The sequence below is a fragment of the Pseudophryne corroboree genome, chromosome 3 (genome assembly GCF_028390025.1).
Source record: "Pseudophryne corroboree isolate aPseCor3 chromosome 3, aPseCor3.hap2, whole genome shotgun sequence".
Classification (NCBI taxonomy): domain Eukaryota; kingdom Metazoa; phylum Chordata; class Amphibia; order Anura; family Myobatrachidae; genus Pseudophryne; species Pseudophryne corroboree.
The window spans coordinates 335,091,864-335,098,004 of record NC_086446.1 but is presented as its reverse complement, the minus strand read 5'-3'; the positions used below and the strand labels follow the sequence as shown (position 1 = coordinate 335,098,004).

General features: G+C 39.5%; 1 pseudogene; it reads left to right on the top strand.

The window, feature by feature from the left end:
• The first annotated feature begins 929 nt into the window (after window positions 1-929).
• LOC134894416 (5S ribosomal RNA) lies at window positions 930-1,048 on the top strand (annotated as a pseudogene).
• The last annotated feature ends 5,093 nt before the right edge of the window (window positions 1,049-6,141 follow it).

The window sequence follows — 6,141 nt, the reverse complement described above, 5'->3', positions numbered from 1 at the left end:
TGTACACACACTTTGTTTAATGCACAAAGTTATAAAAAATATTGGCTAAAATTACCATCAGGCTGTGTGTATAAGGTGTATATGTAACATAAATGCATCCTGTGCTTAGATTTAGGTCCCATCACCATGATATCTCATTATGGTATGCAATTATTCCAAAATACGGAAAAATCCGATATCCAAAATACCTCTGGTCCCAAGCATTTTGGATAAGGGAGACTCAACCTGTATCCTCAGTAGCTTATTTGTGGTACTCCCAGAGTCGGTATATTGCATGAGAACAAAAAAGGAAAGGGAAGAAAGACTCGTTGTTGGGGCACACTTAGACAGTTGATTGACGTTAAAATTTAACTTTTAATGGTAATGCATATAAAATATAAACACATAGACAAACATAAATATAACCCTATTCATCCAAAATGACACATGAGGTCCATTAACTGGTATTGTATCAGTATCTAGCAAATCTTCTAGATGTAAGACACTGGACCTCAGATATTGTTGAGTCACATATATTGGAAATTGCCACCAGTGAAATATAGGGAACACAATGTTTTGTTGATAAAAATGTAAATGATTAAGATTAATATCAGATAGAGAGCACAATATATAAATTAAATATATTGTTGATAGGATTGATTCCTAATAGGGTGCTCTAAAAAGTAGTCTCAAGGTAGTGAAAAATGTCCGTAGTGAACTGTTCTTTTTAGTGTTGGATAGGGAAAGAGGTCTAATAATAACTGTTCAAAGGAAAAGAGGGGGGAATACGGGAAAAGAGGAGGAGTTGGTCCAAGTTCCTTAGAATAAATGACCCAAGGTGGCGGTATGGGTCATAGGTTTCTGCACCACTTCTGCTTTCTGCTTGATTATGGAGACTTAGTACTGCACCTGATATTCCAAAGTGGTCTCCCAACTCCTCTCTCCCTGATTAATACTGCCATACTTCACTTGCCACACCCAATCTTGTCTGATCTTGGAAGCTAAGCAGTGATAGGCCTGATCAGTACTCGGTTGGGAGACCACTTTGGAATATCAGGTGCAGTACTAAGTCTCCATAATCAAGCAAAAAGCAGAAGTGGTGGAGAAACCTATGACCCATACCGCCACCGTGGGTCATTTATTCTAAGGAACTTGGACCAACTCCTCCTCTTTTCCCGTATTCCCCCCTCTTTTCCTTTGAACATTTATTATTGGACCTCTTTCCCTATCCAACACTAAAAAGAACAGTTCACTACGGACATTTTTCACTACCTTGAGACTACTTTTTAGAGCACCCTATTAGGAATCAATCCTATCAACAATATATTTAATTTATATATTGTGCTCTCTATCTGATATTAATCTTAATAATTTATATTTTTTTCAACAAAACATTGTGTTCCCTATATTTCACTGGTGGTAATTTCCAAAATATGTGACTCAACAATATCTGAGGTCCAGTGTCTTACATCGAGAAGATTTGCTAGATACTGATACAATACCAATTAATGGACCTCATGTGTCATTTTGGATGAATAGGGTTATAACTTATATTTATGTTTGTCTATGTGTTTATATTTTATATGCATTACCATTAAAAGTTACATTTTAACGTCAATCAACTGTCTAAGTGTGCCCCAACAACGAATCTTTCTTCCCTTTCCTTTTTTGTTTTCAACTACATGGTATTGCTAGATGGGTTATTTCCAATGGGAAATTGATATCTGTATTAGACTGTATAGGGCTTAGTATAATATGCTGATGTATTTATGAAAGCATTGCACCTATTTTAGGGCCAAAACTAGGATTTCTGGGCTCCGAGGCAAAGCAATAATTCCCCCCCGCCCCCCAAAAAAATAATTAAAAAATTAAATTACGCCACACAGTAGCGCAACCTTACACTGCACAGCAGTATGCCTTATTAAAGAAACACCCAACAGAAACAGAAATGTCCCTTATTCATAATCCACCATACAGTAATACCCCTTATACACATTATGCCACATAATAGTGCCCCTTATTAATGATATGCCACACAGTTGTAATGCCCTTTAGAGCACACTATGTCACACAGTAGTACCCCTTATACATGTTAAGCCACACAGTAGTAATACACCTTATATACATAATGCCACACAGCAGTAGTGCCCTTTGGCTCAAGTTCAGAACATGGGAGAGGGGGGAGAAAGAGGGAAGAGAGAGGAGGGGGGAGAAAGAGGAGGAGAAACAGGGAGAGAGGAGATGGGTGAGGGGGAGAGAGAATGGCAATTGAACTAAAAAATATACTTACCACACACTGGGGCAGATGTTTTATTATGTCCTTAACGTTCTTGATGCAATGTTTGGCATATAAGCAAGGCATACATTATTGTAGTTTGCACTGTGTGCCTTCCTTGAGAGCCAATTCATTCATTGCGGTGAAGCGGGAACTGCAGCACGTAGAGCGCGCTATGTGCAGAAAGCACATAGCGACGCTTAATACATCTGATCACTGATGAAGATGCATGCTGCCACCAGTCACAGCACACAGCAACCAATTGCCCCTACATGCTTATGTACTTTGTTCAGCACTTGATTTAATTAGACTGTGGCAGACTGTACAGTAAATCCAAAATACTCACAGCAAAGCACTGACTCAGAGCAGTAACTACACTTTTTTGTGCCCTGTGCCGGAGAGACAATTGGTGCCCCCCACCCTCACATTTTTTTAAATAGGGACATAAGGTGCATGCCTCGTGGTGAAGGGGGAGTTCAAGATTGATCCCAGAAAAAGCGTATGCCATGATGCCCCTTCCCACTTATATATATATTATATATATACATGATGCCCCTTCCCCCTTATATATATATTATATATATAATAAAAATACACACACATTTATAGACCACTGCAAGAAAAAGGAGTTGGACACAAATCCTCTTTATACCACATTCATGCCCTTAACTTGAGAGCTCACTGTTATTCAGTTACATTGCCCTTTATTAAATAACACATTTCAATATACTGCCATACCCAGGATTCAAACCTTTAACCTGTTGTAATCAATCACCCTACTCATTGAGTTATTTGATCCTGCATAAAAACTATGAGAACTATATGAAGCTACTGGTACTTTGTAAAATAAATAATCAGCATTGCAGATGAGCAGATCTATGTAATGTGCAGCCACACTTCCAATCTCTTGCAGCCACACACTACATAGATCTGCTCAGCCGTAATGCTGATCATTTTTTCACAAGGTAAGCTTCAAATGGTTAGAATTCTCTAGCTTAGCTCAAGGAATAGATTGTCTCACTGCAGTGCCACAGACAATGGGTTTGAATCCCCGGTATGCAATCATCTTGAAATGTAATAAAGGACAGTGTGATGGAATAACAAATTAATCTCAAATTGAGTTCATGAATGTTGTATAGGTATTAGGGACAGAAGGGTCAAGGGTAGCAGACAGCGTCAGTCAGGAGATGCTGGTCTTCAAAAAAGGGGGAGGCTGCAAGTGAACGTAATTAAAACAGATAATTGACAAGTGCCATCAACAGCGCCCCCTACCCTGCAGCTATGTTTGGTGCCCCCTCAGCACACACCTAGTTACGGCCCTACACTGACTGTCAAGCAGTGCTTTGCTGTGAGGATTTTAGACTGATTGTAAAGTCTGCCACAGTCTGGATGAATGGAGTAGCAGAGCTCCTAGGACTACCAAGTGCTTGCGGGCACTCTGTACTACAGGAGGTGATCATGGCGGCGGAGGCATAGCGGTTCGGGGAAGCTATCTGAGGGAGCCAGGTCTCAACATCCCCTCAAATCCGGTGCCCCCTTAGCCTCCAGGAGGTTCCAGAATCTACAGTAGCTTTCTAGGACACCTGGAAAAGTAGTCAAATCTCCCGTTTTACGAGTGAAGAGGGTAGTTCAGAAGGCTTGATGACGAGATATGTGTTGAACTGTGTCATTGTGGCCCTGGCACCAGCTTTACAACGCCAGTAATTATGACACTGTATAGTGGGGCCAGGGCCATGATGATGCAATGATAATGTAATCATGCCCCCCTGGCTACTTCATGCCCCACCCCACACCTCCATTGCTGACCTGATGGCCAGAAAGTCGGCAAATATGATGCTTATTTAAGGAATTATTCAAATTTAAGTACATTTAATAATTTTAAGAAATTTAAGGTAAAATTACTACACAGAAAGGGTAGTGGATAAGCGGAATAAGGTCCCATCAGAGGTGGTGGAGACTGTGGGGGACATGTACTAAGCAGTGATAAAAGTGGAGAAGTGAGTCAGTGGAAAAGTTGCCCATGGCAACCAATCTGCCGCTCTGTATATTTTATTAGTATGCAAATTATAAATGTTACGTCAATGCCACTGGTTCACTTCACTTTTATTACTGCTTAGTACATGTTCCCCTAAGACATTAGAGCAATTTAAACATGCTTGGGAAAGGCATAGGAATATCCTGACAAAGAACTAAGGATCAAAAAGGGAGGAGATTACCTAAAGGATAAAAAAGGGGGAGACAAGATGGGCCAAGTGGTTCTTATCTGCTGTCAAATTCTATGTTTCTATGTTTCACATACTGTACTGTACATAAAATTATATGATTACATTTATCACTTTTTTTTATAGAGGCTAACGTGTCTATTCAATTATTGTCGGATTTTTAAAAAAGTAGGAAAAACTGAACTTTCTGACTTTTTTTTAGGTTGAATTTGGATTCAACCTATTCAATCCCTATAGATTGTAAAATTGCGAGCAGGGCCTTCCTACTGCTATGACTGTTTGTTTATTCCCCAGTTTTGTTTTATCATCGTGTCCAATTCAACGGAATTTGCTGCGCTATAAAAGAAACTGTTAATAAATAAATAATAATTATTGTGCTGTTTTTCCGACTTTTTTAAAAAATCTGACTTGTCAGAAAACACGTGTATTAGTGGATTAGCCGCAGATCCACGTGTTTTGGCCGATTTGCGGGAGATAAAAAAGTCGGATCGGCATTGTCGAAAACTGGAAAAAACCTGTTGGAATTGCTAGCAAATTGAATACTGAACTGTCGGGTCCTCTCCGTTGGAGAGGATCCGACAGGCATTGAATAGACCCCTAAATTGGAAACTGTTTATCTTTTTATTATATTGGGTTCATTATATTATAATTTGCCAGTAATTTTCAAACTTTTTTGAATCACGGTGCCCTAGAGTAACAGAGTTTTTTTCAAGGCACCCCTAGGCTAAAAGTTTCTTACTGATAAATTTAGAAAGAAATATTAAATGAAGTAAATTGTGTTTATATGTCATCCTTAAGGTCAGTTATGTGGTGAGGGCCAAGATTTGCTTCTGTTCACATATATTATGATTGGCAGCCACCAGCACTGGTTTTGCCTAGTACATTGACTATAAATAATTTTTATTGCTCTTGGACCACCAATCCAAGGCATCCCTGCAAGTGTCCTGAGGCACCCCAGGGTGCCACGGCACACAGTTTGAGAATCACTGTAATATGCTATTACTAAGAGCTAAACTAGTTGTGAAGATATTAAATAATGGTCATTATAAGATTGTTGCATTCTCCTTTCTGTGTATTTAAACATAAAATATCAAACACAAAAGCTATAAATTTTCTGTTAAAAGTTTAGGATAACGTGCACATATAAAACTGAAAGTTGCTATACACAATTATACGTAACGTGCAAATTGCATGCTGAATACCTATACTAATACTACAGATAGAAGGAGTGGACATGTAGGTGTTAAACATCATTGTTCAGCACATATGTACGGGGTATTCATGTCCGATTTGAGGGCTTCCATGTGAATGTTATGGCATAGTGATTTGATCAACTGAGAAAACAGATGCAGAACTAATTATTATGAGGGTGATTCAGAGGTGGAGACAGTGAACACAGCAGCTGCGTCTTTGGAATTTTTTATGCAAATTTGCTAATGCTGCAAGAGGTGTCTTGTGTTAGTAGACACAGCATCGGATCACTTGTGAGAACACTGGCCATCTGGGTAACCCTCAGCTTACTTAGAATGGCCATCTCACATCCATAGCCGAGACCTGTAAATCTGCGTCAGAAGATGCAGACACTGGCACTCCCAGAAAACAGGGTAACACGCCACCATTATCAGCTATGCTGCCCAATGCCACCCCCTCCCTGCCACAATCAGG